A 15,514-nucleotide genomic window follows, 5' to 3' on the forward strand; every position below is an offset into this window, starting at 1 on the left:
ACTCAGTGAGAGGCCTCACCGTGCTGGCTTTTTCCCCTTGAGGCGGCACTTACTCTCTTTTGGTTGTTTATCCACTTTATTCCACAATCGCCCGCGTAGCTCGTTCTGAGATGCACCATAGAGAGGCCTCAGTCATGCTAGAGCGTCGGGTCGCGCCCAGGTGACGTCAAATAGGCGCCATTCGCTGAAAGCTTCCCCCCCCCAACCCCCAACCCGGCTCGGTTCTCCCTTTCAAGACCTGGCGGAGCAGGAGGCGTCTTTGTAGGAGTCGACAAATGTTTGGATTGGGGGAGGAGCATGCACGTTGGAATCGGTGTTAGAATCTTAGTTGGTGAGCTGAATTGTGTTATTAATAATAGTTGCCTTTAAGTAAGCCAGGATGAGTTCACTGGACCTCCAGTTGCCACTTTCCATGTAGCACAATGAGATGCATGTGCAGGAAACAAAGTTCCTACTTTAACATACGATAAAATATGAAAGATGAACAGAGATGACTCCTATCTCTTTCTCTGGACCCTTTCCAGTCACATGTATGTACACATGTATAAATGTACCTTCAGCTTCTCTTTCAGGGACAAAATACAGGACACTTGATTAAACCAAGTGCTTTGAAAACAAGTGGCCAGTGACCTTGGTGCTGCGTTCCTCGTCGCTAGACACTTGGTTTAGCAACCAGCTTTGCCTTAGACTGTGTGCTCTGCAACTTTAGCTGCAAGCCGAACATTGATTTCCTTAGTGATGTTAACAGGAATCGGGAAATTAGAGAATAGCTTTGCATTAAATATATTTGGAATATAGAGGTTGAACAATTGTGCCGTAGTTTGTGTAGAGAATAGTCGAATGTACTTGTTAACTGGTTTTGTCATTATAAGATGTAAAAATACAAATATATGTATTATTGCTCAGTAGCATATTTTTAAATTCACTAAATCCTTTCAACAAGCAATGATTTTTTTAAAGGCACGTCTTTAATAAAAGGATATGTATTTTATTTCATTTCTCAAAAAAAAGTTTATGTAAATGTGTAAATTCCATAAAATGTCTGTTGACATTTACTATCCACCATAGAGGATGTAGTGAAATAACTGACCACGTAAAAATGAAGACCTCAGCAGCTACGTTTAAAAAAAAAAAAAAAAAAAAAAAAAAAACAAACAAACAAAAAAAAACCTGGCAGATTTGGGGCACCTAGTGGTGTAGTCGTTGAAGCCTCCCGCTTTTGGTTTTGTCTGAGGTCATGATCTCTGGAACTTGAGATCAGGGCACTCAAGCTCCGTGCTCAGCAGGGAGTCAGGCTTCTTTTTTTTTAAGAGTGTTTTTTTTTTTTTTTTAAGATTTTTTATTTATGTTTTTGACAGATATAGAGACAGCCAGCGAGAGAGGGAACACAAGCAGGGGGAGTGGGAGAGGAAGAAGCAGGCTCATAGCAGAGGAGCCTGACGTGGGGCTCGATCCCATAACACCGGGATCACGCCCTGAGCCGAAGGCAGACGCTTAACCGCTGTGCCACCCAGGCGCCCCAGGGAGTCAGGCTTCTGTCTCTCCCCCTCTGCCCCTCCCTCGTCCAGCGCTCTTTCTCTAAATAAAGAGTCAGATTTAATTTCTGTCACTACAGAGGGCTCATTAAAAAAAAAAAAAAATCGTTATGTTAAACATGGTCTTTCGTCTAGATCAAATAATTTTTGTCAATTAATTTCTCTTTTTTTCAGTTTTCTTGTGCAGTTATAGCTGTTAAAGTGTTGGCTTCATTAGGGAAAGAATATAAAAACAGTAAATTATGCCAGTTTTATATCATTAACATCAGATGCAACAAAGAGAAAATCAGTGCTATTAATGCCAAGAATGGATAGATTTTTTATTCAATTCATTAAATCAAAACTATTGAGTTGTCATACTGTTAAAGATAAAACACCTGATACTAGCATTCTGTTACAAATGGAGTTGAAAAGCTTAACGTTGAAGGCATATTTAATTGCTTTTTAATTAATAGTACAAATATAAATTTGATAAACTATATATTTTTACTAAGTTAATAAACCTACATAATTGACATTAATTTGGATTTAGTTGTGGTAAAGACATACTTCATAATTTAGTCCAAGCAAGTCACAGCACCCTATACCCTAAAGAGAAGTTGCCGTTGTCAAAGTTTACATAGATAGATAGTGATAGATAATAAATTAATGACTCTTATTGTGATTAAAGTAATGTGGAATACAAAATTCACTTAAACACGACAATCCAGTTTTTCTCTCTTTGCCATGCCTCATCGACCAGAATATAGAAATGTCTTAGCTTTTGATAACTACTTTTAAAAATCAAATAAAGTGCCCTTTAGTGATACTGAATATTTTCTGAAATGGGGTTACTCAATTATAATATATTGTTCAAGATAAGTTGGAATTTTTTTCTCAGTTATTTACTTTTTTATTGATGTATAATTACTCAGTGATCATCATAATAAATGTACTCTTAATTCCCTTTATTTCACCCAGCACCCCCACCCCTCCCCTCTTCACAACCACCAGTTTGTTTTCTGTATTTAGAAATGCTTCTTTTTTTGTCTCTCTCTTTGTTCATTTATTTCTTCAGTTACACATGAGTGAAATTGTATGGTGTTTCTCTTTCTCTGACTTAGTTCAATTGGCATTGTACCCCTTACCTCCACCCCATTTTTGCAAGTGGCAATAACATTCTTTTTTATAGCTGCATATTCCATAGTGTGTGTGTGTGTGTGTGTGTGTGTGTGTGTGTATGTGTGTACACCACATGTTATTTATCCATTCATCTGTGGATGGACACTTGGGTTGCTTCTGTATCTTGGCTATTGTAAATGATCCTACAGTAAACATAAGGGTGCAGATGTCTTTCAGATTAGTGTTTTCATTTTTGTTGGGTAAGTACCTAGTAGTGGAGTTACTGGATCATATGGTAATTCTATTTTTAATTTTTTGAGGAACCTCTCTACTGTTTTCTACAGTGGCTGCACCTGTTTGCATTCTGACCAACTGCATGAGGGTTCCTTTTTTTCCCGCATCCTCTACCACACTTATTATTTCTTGTGTTTTGATTTTAGGCATTCTGACAGGTATGAGGTGATATCTCATAGATTTATTTGCATTTCCCTGATGATTACTGATGTTGAGCATCTTTTCATGTGTCTGTTGGTCATCTGTATGTTTTCTTGGGAAAAAGTGTCTATTCATGTCCTCTGCACATTTTCTAATGGGATTTTTTTTTTCTGGCGTGTGTGTGTGTGTGTGTGTGTGTGCATTGAGTTATATAGGTTCTTTATATGTTTTGGATATTTATCTGCTTATCACATGTATCATTTGCAAATAACTTCTCCCATTCAATAGGTTGCTTTTTTGTTTTGTTGATTGTTTCCTTTGCTGTTCAAAAGCTTTTTATTTTGATGTAGTTCCGATAGTTTAATTTTGCTTTTGTTTCTTTGCCTGAGGAGACATACCTAGAAAAATGTTTCTGTGGCCGATGTCAAAGAAATTACTGCCCATGTTTTCTTCTAGGAGTTTTATGGTTTCTGGTCTCACATTTAAGTCTTTAATCCATTTTAGGTTTATTTTTGTGTATGGTATAAGAAACTGGTCTGGTTTCATTCTTTTCCAGGTAGCTGTCTAGTTTTCCCAGCACCATTTGTTAAAGAGACTAGTGGTTGTTTTTTTTTCTCCCATTGTATATTCTTGCCTCCTCTGTCATAGATTAATTGACCATATATGTGTAAATTTATTTCTGGGCTCTTTATTCTGTTCCAGTAATCTGTGTGTTAGTTTTTGTGTCAGTACTATACTGTTTTGATTACTACAGCTTTATAGTATATCTTGAAATCTGGGATTGCTACCCCAGCTTTGTTCTTTCTCAAGATTACTTTGGCTATTCAGGGTCTTTTGTGGTTCCATACAAATTTTGGTATAATTTGTTCTAGATCTGTGAAAAATATTGTTGGTGTTTTGATAAGGGTGGCATTAAAATCTATAGATTGCTTTGAATAGTATGGACGTTTTAACAATGTTGGTTCTTATAGTCCATGAACATGGAATATCCTGCCATTTGTGTCATCTTCAATTTCTTTCATACAAGTTTTTAGTTTTTGGAGTACAGGTCTTTTCACCTCTTTGGTTATGTTTATTTCTAGTTTTTTTTAATTTATTTTTGGTGTAATTGTAAATGGGATTGATTTCTTTTTTTTTTAAGATTTTTATTTATTTATGGAAGAGAGAGCATGAGAGTGTGAGCAAGAGAGTGAGAGAGGACATGAGCCTTGGGGGGTAGGGGGACAGAGGAAGAAGCCCACTCCCGCTGAGCAGGGAGCCAGATGTGGGGCTTGATCCCAGGCCCCAAGATCATGACCTGTGCCAAAGGCAGATGCTTAACTGACTGAGCCACCCAGGCACCCTTAGGATTCTTTTCTTATTCTCTTTATGCTACTTAATTACTAGTGTATAGAAATGTGACAGATTTCTGTGTATTAATTTTGTATATTGTGATTTTACTGAATTTATTTATTCTAGTATTTTTTTGGTGGAGTCTTTAGGATTTTTATATATAGTATCATGTCCGCAAATAGTGAAAGTTTTACTTTTAACCTTACCAATTTGAATGCCTTTTATTTCTTTTTATTGTTTGATTGCTCTAGCTAGGATTTCCAGTACAATTTGAATAGAAGTGGTGAGGGTGGACATCTTTGTCTTGTTTCTGATCTTAGAGGAAGATCTCTCAGTTTTTGTTCGAGATATTGTTCAAGATAAGCTGCAAATTTTTAATCAAAATAACCAGATAATGGAGTGTAGAAGCTTCAGGTTTTTAAGCTTTTAGTAAATGCAATTCTTGAGGGAAAAAAAGCATACAGACATTAAGTAAGTCATTGAGGTATCCCTATGAAGCAAATAAGTAGCTAAAAAATTAAACTAAGAACATTTATGGTATGTAAGATTTAATATTGAAGTTCTATGAATATTCTGTGGACTATCTTAACCTAAAGACAAAACTTTAAGTTTGAGCTCTTTTTATTAATTGGATAAGTTTATTTTTCATCTAAAGGCCTATAGCTTTGAGACTTCTAAAATTCATGAAATACATTTTTTTAAAGCATAATTAGAAGCAACTGGTATAAAAATTTCTGGAAATAAAGCAGTATCTGTAAACATATTTGAGTGAAATACTAACACATATTAATATGATAGATGAAAAAAGGCAGCTGTGAAAATATTTTGAGTGAAATAGCCACACATGTCAATATAAATACTGGTAAAATTTAGAATATTCTTCATTCACCATAATATTATCTGAATTTACTAGTTATCCTAGAACCTGAAAGATCATTTTCTCAATTCAAAAATATTAAGTAGGACAGGCTATAGGAAATCATCAATTGAATATTTTTAAATTACACATTTATTATCCATAAGACAAACTTTGAAAGGAATTACAGGCAATTTTATGATAAAGAATAAAAATAAGACTGTATTGAAAAAAATAGATTTTTCATAAAAATACAGATAGAGTTAAGAAACTGTTCAAATTACTTTAGTATGTTATAAAGTAACCATTTTGTTTGCTATCTTTTTAGTGTTTGGAAATAAATACAGACATTTTTGAAAATTTTTACTTTCTTGTACTCAGATACATTTTAACTTTTAGAAATAATTCTTGAAAATACATTTGAATAAAACTGGATTTTGTAATGTAATTGATACATAAACAATATAATACAATATAAAAACATTAGTAATATAAGAAAACTGATTTATCATCAATAAATCATATTTGAAAATTTATTTTTAATATCCCCATTTCACTGTATGGTTTGTCTAAATTTGAATTATGGTTTAGGGAAGTCTTGCCATATAAACCTCATTGTCAGAATAATTAAGAATATTAACCAAATAAACAGCACTTAAAAGGATAAAATCTAATTATTCTCATCCCCTGAATTCTTTTTAGTCCATTTTATCTTTATTGTAAATATTTTTTTGGTACATCCTTAGAGGATTCAGGATATCCTGCCTCCAAGTGTTCTGGGTTGCCAGTAGCTCAATTTTGGGGGCCAGGTTAATAGGTCAATGTTCTTGCTAAATATATACACAGACAATACATTGTTACCACTCATTCAGTGTTCACATACAAATAACATGTTAGTCTTTTCTTAAGTGTCAGTTTTTTTTTTTTTTTAAGATTTTATTTATTTATGTGACAGAGAGACAGCCAGCAAGAGAGGGAACACAAGCAATGGGAGAGGAAGAAGCAGGCTCCCAGCGGAGGAGCCCGATGTGGGACTCGATCCCGGAACGCCGGTATCACGCCCTGAGCCGAAGGCAGACGCCTAATGACTGCGCTACCCAGGCGCCCCTAAGTGTCAGTTGTTAATGCTTTCTAACTCTACTAAGTTAAATATGCACATTTCATTCCCAGTTCAGGATTTTATTCATGATACCTTCAAAGTGGTGAATAGGTCCTGAACCTGCCTATTAGGAACAAGGAGAATTCAGTAGTAAAACTGGAAAAACAAACAAACAAACAAACAAACAAAAAACCACAACATGAACCATATTCTTGCTGTTCGAATTAACCCATTTACTTTTTCATGTTCCTGTTAGAAACAGTCTCTTTCTTCCCTTCTCCCTCCTTCTTTCCCTTCCTTCCTTCCTTTTCTTTCTCTGTCTGTCTTTCTATAGGCTTTATTTTTAAAAGCAATATTAGGTTCACAGCAAAATTGCAGAGAAGGTACAGCGATTTCCCTTATACTTCTGGCATCAGTGCATGCACAGCCTCCCCCACTGTCAGCATCCCCCACCAGAGAGGCAACTTTTAGTCTGTGCTTTAAAATAACGTTTAGCCTAACTGTGTATTAAAAGGAAAACTGTTATACTTTTTCCACCTTTCCATTAACATCTAAACTGACTTTCTTCCCACTCTGCCTTAGAATTTAACTAGCAAGTTGTCTTCAGCAAAAGGTTTGGTGAGCAAGGCTTATTCTAGCTGCCTTTGTTGGCAGAGTACTTACACTGCCAAAGGCATCTCAGCCTCTGCTAACTATTGATTTTAATGGATTTTGTTGGCCATTCCCAGTCCATCTGTCTGCAATAAAGCAAAGATCTCTTCAGCCCCTGTAGGAATTTCAGAGCTATGAAAACTCAGAAAATGCCACCTGGGAGATTATTTTACCTCCCTTTTTGGCAAAGATTAAAGTGTTCTTCTGGGATTGATTTGTGTTCTTCCAAGCTTTTGAATAGCTACTTTTCTCACAACTCTTTAAAAAAAAATTCCTTTCCAGTGAAATACCTCCTCTTATGAACCCAAAGATGCTGGGATAATAATAATCAAAAACATGGACTAATGATCATCTAAGAAGTATTATATATAATAGGGCAGTATTCACCCTAAAAAAAAACACTGAGACAGCATCTTTGGATCTCTTCTTTACTTGCTCTGAGGTGTCTCCCATTTTAACCCTGTATTTATTTAACTATCTTTCAGTAAATACACAGTTCTTGTTTTCCTTCTATGTATCATTTCACTAGGCACTAAAAGAGAACAGAGGGATGTTAATTCTATAGATTCTTATGGTAAAGTCTTGTCTTGTTCCTCGGTCCCTAACCAAGGTTGTAATTCCACAGTGTTTCTGCCATTAACTCCTGGAAGAGAGAGGAGATATTTCATTCTGAATTACCATGGAAACTTCCAAAAGTCTTTAGGCAGATTGTCCCAGAGCAGGGACAATGGCAGCCTGCATGTTTAGGAACAGGTGTAAATAGTTTTCAATTCTTCTACAGAGACCAAGACTCTAAAAACAACTCCAGGCTGTCTCTCACATCTTTAATTCTTTACCCCCCCTCGCTCCATGGGAGCAAAGTTGACTCATGGCTCCAGAGCTGCAAGCCCTCAGTTTCTGGAAAACTTGTGGATTTGAGTTTAAGGAAAACAAATGTCAAGGTGCCATAGCCACAGTGATTTATATCTCTATTCATTATCGTTAATATTTTTCTTCCCTATCATAAATGCCTAGGAACTGCCACATGAAATCTAAGGAATGTTATTGCTCAAACAACAAAGGGAATAGAGCAAGTTAATGTGTTTTATCATTTTACAGGAGGCAAACTAAAGTGAGTAAGTACCATGCATCATAAAAAGAATCATATTTTTTAAAAGCCAAATAGAGAGGTACTAATAAAAGTGAAGGCTTTCTTATTTCACTCAATTGCCTGCAGAGGAAGAAGCGGAGGAGGCATTGAAGCTGAGGGGCTTGGCACTCCAAGCTGAGGATCGTGCACAGATGTCTAGGTACTGCATTTCAGCCTTCCCTTCTAAGGTCAAGAGAGAAATACGCCTATATGGGACAGCTGAGACCTTCCTAAAGGTTTGGAGGATTATGTCAGCGTATCAGAGGATAAGGGAAGGAGGTTCTTGGGGCCAGATATCTTCACTGTCAAAGGTCTATTGCTCCTGCTGGCAGAGCCTGTCCCCAGCCTGATAATATTGCAGCTCACTATACCAAAGCAGCCACTGTCTGTGACTGTTGCCGTTAGAAACACTTCCACAGTCCAGACAGGGATTTTCTTGCTGCTAATCAGTGAAGGAGTAATTAGGCATGCATAGTTAACTGACAGTGGCTGTGGAGAAGACACTGGCTTCCTTCTGAAGGGAATTTCCAGTTGCACTAATATTATGACACACACGAGGTGCTCTGCCCTCCATATGGAATGAGGCAAAGACCGTCAGACTCATCTGATTTAGGACTGTGAACCTGGATTCCTGTGGGGAGATTGCAAAAGCACAAGGTCAGGACTCCTAGTTTGAAGTAATTCAGTGCTCCTTTTTCTTCAGCTGCAGATTTCCCTAGGAATCCTCTTTAATGTTATGGCATCCATGGGATTGTGCTCATAAAAGAAAAAGACATAGATGTTTCTTTTAATGCCCTAAATACAGAGTTGACCAGTCAGCTTATTATATTCTGTATATTTTAAAACATGATATGGATATGTTTTTAGAAAAGAAATTCCATAGCGGGTCACTGTTTTATGTTCATGATTTTCATGGTAGAATTGTCTGATTAAATAGTGAAATAAATTCATGCTCGTTGCTGATGTACAACTCAGCAGGATCTAACGGAAAGAAGCTAAGAACAGGAAATATGCATGAAGTGGGAAGATGTGGAATGCCATATCTGCAGTGAAACTAAGGGAGTTCATTTGGATCTCATATTGAAAAGGTTTTCTTTTATCTTTTCCTAAAGGAGTACAATATAACATATTTTTCACCAAAAATAAAAGGTAGAATCAGGTATTGAATGGGGCTATGCATGTGCTTGTGTGTTAGTGGATGGCATTGAGAATAAAAGGGTAGATATGTAAACAAAAATTTTAGTAATTCTTCATTAGAAAAAAGCTGATAAATTTTGGAAGAAAAAATGGGATATTCTTTGAGTAAATGAATTCAATTTCCGGCTTAAAAAACGTAGCTTCAAATTTGGCCAGCAGAAGGTACACTGCACAAAGGGCTGAAATACAAAGTAGCCTGGTACAGTGCACCCATAAATCAGTTTGGGTAGTATGTTGAATTATGTTCTTAATCATGGAAGGATACTTTTGCTTGGAACTATTCTTTCTCATATTTCTAGTAGTCTTTCTTATTTATGGGCATGTTGGAATGTGGCCAAAGCTTTTCCCCTAGGTAAAATGACAACATCTTAATTAGGAATGTTTGGTCTGTGGCATGGGTTGCCAGAGAGCGGTCCCATTGTTCTAATGCACAGACATCCATCATCAGCCTGTTCGCAATGCCTGTAGCCTAGTGTTAGAAACACAGGGCTGAAAGACATCTGAATCATTTTTTGGATTCTAGCACTGTCTAGGTATATAAAAAAAGGCAAATCATGTTCTCTCTTGGAGCTCAGCTGCATCATCTTTCAAGTGGCTATCCCAATTCCTAGTAGAATTGTTGTGAAAATTAAATAAATTTAAATCGGAAGAATCACTTCCCCCCAAAAAAGGTATAGGATTGAAAAAAAATGTAAGATAATGTTGACATTATTCTTCTTTGGAGCGAGGTATTAAAATTCTCAGATGAGCAAAATAGGTGCTGTATTACAACTTTAGCTGTTAATTTCTTAGCAATATAATAGAAAATCTGTTTTGTAGGATAGGGGAGGGCTTCAGTCTACTCATCTCAGAAGCTGCAGAGAATGCATATTAACTGCTCAAGAAATATTTCTGAATGCAAAGGAGAAGAGTTCACAGCAAAAGAAAAACACGCAAAAAAGCTAACTAGAAATCTATACTCTAAGGAACTACAAAATACCCACCCCCAGGTGCATGGGGGTGACTGTCTGAAGATGACGTTATAGCTTTAAAGAAAATGAAGTAGGATCTGGGAAAAATCTCAATACAGTATTTCAAACATCCCTAGTATAAAGAAACTGGTAATTATTTCTCAGTTGTTACATATCTTCTAATCTAAGCATTTGGGCTGTGGAGGAAACAAAATATCTGTGTGTCTCATGTCGATGGTGGGAAGAGCGTATATTGTTGGAGGTGGGGAGAATTCACAGTTCGGGGCAAATGTGAGAAAGTGCTGATCTGTGTCATATTTTAGTGATTTCAGAAATAAGGAAATATTTTGGTATTGTGGAGATTGGCAGTTGTCAAACTTTATTCAAAAGTATTTTAATCTTTAAGTCTCCCACCTTTGTCTTATCTTTACAATGCAAAGCAAGTGCTTTCAAGAAAGACCTTGGCAAATATGAAGACCTGCTCTGTTGCCACTAGGTAAGAATGTTGAATACTGAAAGAGCTGTCAAATCATGCCCTGAGTCACAATAAAAAAATGATGTAAAGATCAAAAACATTAAGATATGTTTTAGGTTAAGAAGACCAACTCCTTATTAGCAGTGTTGTCAAATCTGGTTCTATTTACGGGGATGGCAATAGCTAATGAAATGCAAATGCTGTTTTAAACCTAAAACATTTGAAAGATTAAAAAAGAAAAGTAAAAGAAGGTTGCCACTTATATTCTTCACCAATATCTGTTGCTCATTGTTTTTAAAGGTTAAGTGACTGGCCACCCTTACCATTCTCTGAGAATCTTTTTTTTTCCTCTTTGATAGCCTGTGTTCTTCATTTTTTAAAATACTTGTTATTTTGAAATAGATTAAGGCTTAAAAGAAGTTACACATATAATACAGAGAGTTTCTGTGTATGGTTCACTCAGTTTTCCCCAATGATAAAAATCTTACATAAACATAATACATTGTCAAAACCAGGAAATTGACACTGGTACAATTATATTAACTCAAATACAGACCTTATTCAGATTTCACTAGTTTTTACATGCACTCTTTTTTTTCTCTGCCTTCTGGGAATCTGAGTTACCTAAATCTCTAACTGGTTATCAATAATAAATATTATGTGATACAGAAACAAATCATTGACCAGCAGTGACATTTAAAATGAGCAATGCTAAACTGTAAGTCCCATCTGTTTTCACTTACTTCACAAGGTTCCTGTCCTTAGCCTACTTAATCATTCCAACTCCCTTCCCTCTTCAGACCTCCCTCCCAACACCAGGATTCAGATAGCAACTGCCTAAAACAAGGTTTGACATTTTTGAGTGTTTTATCTTTGATAAACTCAAGGGGGTCATTTCTATAAATTCTACAGATGCTTCCTGACATTAATACTGACAAATTAAAGAAATGAACACAATTTGTAAATCTAAGAGCTTGTCAAGGATAACAGATATTTGTTTGTTTCTACCTGGTGAACACCTGGGTTCAACTTGGTAAGAAACAATGAGCACCATTGTTTGGAATAGAAAAACGAGTCTAAAGGAGACTCTCCTGTTGCTGAATTGGGTACCAAGTCAGTACTCTGGCACACTTGAGGATGACATACTGTTAAGTGTGTCATATTTAAAAAGTAGAGAGATCATGGCCATTTGTGACCATTAAGTACATCATATGTGTTCTTGTGGTTGAATTAAGTATCATTGCAATTCAGAATTAATAATCAGCAGGATTAAAAAAGATTTCCATAAAGGAAAAACAGGCAGAGAGGCCAGTGGATAGATGAGAAAATCATTACTATTATGCACAAATGGAAGAGAAATAGACCTAGTTAACTAAAATTATGTGAGCTAGATGGATAGTTTATTAAATGAAAGATGGCCATTTCTCTAAAATTCTTAAATGGGAAAGCATGAGACCAGGGCCACTTTTTATAAGCTATCAGCTAGGTGAATTAAAAGAGAAAAAGTGGGATGTCCGTAAGACAAATACCTAAATGTTTTTTTAAACTCCTAGAACACTTAAGTACCTTCTTGGGAGACATATAATTTCCTTTAACTATTGCCTGTGTATCCAACTAATAGAGGAAAATTAAAAGATTGTAATAAATCTCTCTACTTCTGCAGCCCTGTGTCTCCCAAGTTCTCAGGTTCAGACCAGACTAGTTAATAGCATCTATTTTCACTTCATTCACTTTGCCATAAATGAAGGCAAATGCTGTTGGGCTCTGGCAAGTCTGAGCGGGTAATGGCTGCTGGGGAGGGGCAATGTGAAGTTAGTGGGCCCAAAGGTTGGATTTATGATTAAGGGACACTTAAGTTGTTTTGAAAGCATACACTGGCAGGAGCCTCCAAGTAACAAAAGAGAATGAATAGCTTTGTAGAGAGATTTTTGCCTATGTTATAGTTTTGTTTATTTATTTATTTAAAAAATTTTTAAAAATAGTTTTCCTGATGAACTTGCATGAAAACATTCATGTCAACTCCAGGCATTAAGAACATTGAAGTAGAAGAATAATTGGGTATTTTAATAGTGAAAGGAAATTTATGGAGCACTGTTACCCAACTGGGCCTCTCTGTCCTTTGTGGAAACTTTGGGGTCTACAAGTGCAGAAGATTACAGCTTCCATCTCCTCACACTTGCTATCACAGAAATTTATCCAAGTTTTATTGGACTGTAGATATAAGGTGGTGACTTATTGGAATCAAGAGGTCTTGCATTTCAGCCTGTCAAATTCAGTTGTCAAATGGAAGGTTTTGTTGAATATCTGAAATCTGAAGATCTTCTACAGGCAATCAGTATTTCCGGATAAGCTAGTTATGGCCATGATAACCTATAGATTTGTGCTTGTCGAAATTAATGTATTTAGGTTCCTTTTATGAGTATTCATTATTTTCAATAATTAAGTGATAATAGCTACTATGTAATACAAAAAAAAATTAGATGCCAATAATAAAGACAATCCTTTATATGCCAGAATTTGCAGTCTGGCTTTAGATAGGCAGGAAAACATATAAGTACCATTCAGAATTAGGTACATTAATGATACAGAATGCCTTGGGCATAGGTAGGCAGGTTGCAGAACCCTAGAGGGAGGGAAAGGGATGTAGGGGCTTCCCAATTCTAATATTTAATATTTGTTGCATGCAGCATGTAAAATGAAACCCACCGTTGAAGCTTTGATCATATTTATCTCTCTTATCTCTTCTCTGATCCCAGAGTAATTGTTGTCTGTGTCTCTCAAGGAGCATTTGCATTATGTTATCTTTTCCTGTGTATTATTCTGTCATCCCTATTACATGACGAGCCCTTTGAAGGCAGAGACCTGTTTCCCCAGGCCTCAACAGCTGTGAGGTCACACTGGCAACAAATTTCACAGTGCCCCACTTGTGTAGTAGCAGAGAACTTGCTGTGTAACTCAAATTCTCAAGTAGTGATTTCTGAGTGTCCTTCGAGGTTTTCTGATAAGAGCTCAACATGCCGTTCTCACTGGCTCTGCCTCCTGCTGTACGTGCTCTGCAGCATTGCCCCACCACTTCTGGTCTCTGCCTGCCAGTGACACATATGTGCCGAGGGTGCCATCTCTTAACATTGCCCACCCCATAGGGATGGATTCTGTTCTCAGGTCTCCCTTTGCTCCTTGAGTACTGATGCTGCTCTGGTTGTGGTTCTCAGGTCTTTGAGTCTCAAGTGAAACAGCGCCACATCTTTAACCCCACCCACTATTTTCATGTGGTTAATTCTTAAGGAAAGGCCTGGAGACTTACACCATGCTTTCTTTTTTTTTTCAATATTTTATTTATTTATTTATTTGACAGAGACAGCCAGCGAGAGAGGGAACACAAGCAGGGGGAGGGGGAGAGGAATAAGCAGGCTCCCAGTGGAGGAGCCCGATGTGGGGCTCGATCCTGGAACGCTGGGATCACGCCCTGAGCTGAAGGCAGACGCTTAACGACTGAGCCACCAAGGTGCCCTGATGCACCATGCTTTCTTCACACGCACCACACTTTCTTCTTCATTCCCTATTTCACCAAATCAAAACCACCGCTGAATCTAGTAGTTTTCCTCCTTCCTATAAATCAGTTCATGCAAATTGACACCTTGGGCCACTAGCTGCACTGCTTTATTAGGGGCGCTCCTTAGGCTCAGCCTGGATGCCCGCTACTTTAACGTCACTGCTCATGATCATCTATGTATAACCTACACTCAGTCAAGAGACGTGTTTACTGATTGATTCATAACCACATCCAATATGAAATAGCACCAGCTAATAACATGCAGTTGGAAAAAAACCCACTTTTTCTTATACTTGGAAACCAAAGCAAATATATGTGAGTAAATGGCATAAAGAAAAACAATGGGACCCACTGTGCCGCAAGACTAACAATATGGCAGTAACATGTGCCTGCCAAACTGCCATCTCCACAAATCTTTCATTTCATCTCTGGATTTACTGTCACACTTCGACTGGGAGTACAGTTATGACTGAATTGAGATTCTTTTATATTCATTCCTCATGCTACAGCATAATAAATATTTATATTGCCAAAGTTTTCTTGATGCATATATTATTAGAAATCACAGATTTGTCTCATAGTTGGCTATATGGAATCAAAAGAAGTAACATTCTTTAAAGTACAGAGTACCTGAAGGAGGTTCACGGAAAATCCATATGAATATATTAAGTATTAACGCGCGCGCACACACACACACACACACACACACACACACACACACGGTGGCTCAGTCTCTGGTGCTTTACAAATGAAATTAGCTCCATGGCCTGCTTTATTTAGGTTCTATCTCAAAGTTTCCCTAAAATAGCTTATTCTCCATTAAAAAGTTTTCATTAGTTATTGATACTGATTGAAATGAAAAGCTGACTATTGGCCTCCATTTACTGAAGGGCTTGGCATTTGTACATGAGTGTGTTGAATATAACGTCACGGTATAAGGATAAGGATAATGCTTAATGCCAAATAATGTGTGAGAATTCTTATACGATATCCATGCAAGTAGACAATTATTACTGGAGAGTGTGACAGATTAAATAACTTTTTTCTTCTCATGGTGTTGACAGTTTAAAAAGGACACAAGAAGCACATAAGCGTTCTCAAGGCCTAGGCTCAAAATTTAGCATTGATTTCTACCTCATTCCATGGGCCAATGAAAGTTTAAGTAGTCAAGCCCAGAATCAAGTGAAGAAGAAATACACGT

At 36.9% G+C, this 15,514-nt stretch overlaps 1 long non-coding RNA gene across 1 annotated transcript in view; it reads left to right on the top strand.

Annotated features, from left to right (window-relative positions):
• The first annotated feature begins 220 nt into the window (after nt 1-220).
• LOC148107706 (uncharacterized) overlaps nt 221-15,514 on the top strand; it is a 127,960-nt gene continuing 112,666 nt past the window's right edge. The window contains exon 1 of the long non-coding RNA XR_015721723.1: nt 221-331. This is a non-coding gene — a long non-coding RNA (uncharacterized LOC148107706). The remainder of the gene's footprint in view (nt 332-15,514) is intronic.

The sequence above is a fragment of the Ursus americanus genome, chromosome 26 (assembly GCF_024610735.1).
Source record: "Ursus americanus isolate L20-20 chromosome 26, mUrsAme1.1.p, whole genome shotgun sequence".
NCBI classification, from domain to species: domain Eukaryota; kingdom Metazoa; phylum Chordata; class Mammalia; order Carnivora; family Ursidae; genus Ursus; species Ursus americanus.